Source organism: Chenopodium album, chromosome 7 (assembly GCF_948465745.1).
Source record: "Chenopodium album chromosome 7, dcCheAlbu1.1, whole genome shotgun sequence".
NCBI classification, from domain to species: domain Eukaryota; kingdom Viridiplantae; phylum Streptophyta; class Magnoliopsida; order Caryophyllales; family Amaranthaceae; genus Chenopodium; species Chenopodium album.
Genome location: NC_137840.1, coordinates 27502448 through 27503533, shown reverse-complemented (window position 1 = coordinate 27503533; position 1086 = coordinate 27502448).

Genomic DNA, 1086 nt, shown 5'->3' with positions numbered 1-1086 from the left:
CAAACCGTTGGGGAGTTTATTTGAAGTTTCAAAACAGTCAGAAACTTTCGAAGTTTCATAAATTGAAGAAGTGTGGTCGAACACACCCATGGTTCGACCAAACCTACCCTCGGTTCGACCGAACCATTTCATGAGCTTCCTACATGATAATTAATTAGATCGAATGGTTGATATTGAAAGTCGAAGATGATGTTTGATGATTACCGTTGATTATTGTTATCAATGGTTGATGAACGGTGGTGATGGTGATGCGCTTCAATGGAGTTCAGAGCAGCCAAATGCGAAGGAAATGGGGAGTCTTATTGTTTCAATTTTGGGTGGGATTTTTTGGTTTTATTATTTTAATTTCTTTTTCTTTTAATTTTATTTCTTTAGTTTTATTTTATTTGTTTTATTTTCCTTTTCTTAATTCTTTTTAATTCCTTTTCTTTATTAATTCCCTTCCTTTATTTTTCTATTTTCTTAGCTTAGTATAAATACCAATTTTTGGGATAATTAGTGGGATAGAACACTTAACAATTATTCTACTTTCTTAATTAGTTTTAGGAGAGCTTCTCTCTCTAAGTTTAGGTTAGGATAAAAGTAGTTTAGAGAGAGAAAGTGAGAGTTTCACCATTGTTCAGCTTGGATATTGAAGAGGAAAATTGATCATCTTGCTTGTAGATTTTCACATTCAATCAATGAGAATCTCTAACTCTCTCTCCTCTATTTTATTTGCCTTCTTTTGATTATTAGTTTTGTTGTTGGTATTGCTTGTTAATCATGTTGATTCTTGATTATTTGTTGATTAATCTTGTTGTTATCATGATTAGTGAGTAATTCCCCCATTAAGGGGATGGTTGTGGTGTAGTTGGATATTGAGCATGTTCTAAGGTTTGGAATTGATTTATTTGTGATCAAAGTCTTTATTTGCTTGATATTCTTTGATCTTCTTGCAAGTGCACATTGTTGGTTGATTAAAAGTGAGTCTTTGCTAATAAGGAACGGAAGTTGACTTAGTTAGGGTTTATTACTATCGATTGTTCTTTGATTGCATCTCCCAATATATATTTCTAGTGGGGAAACATAGAGGCTACGGAGAAGCCA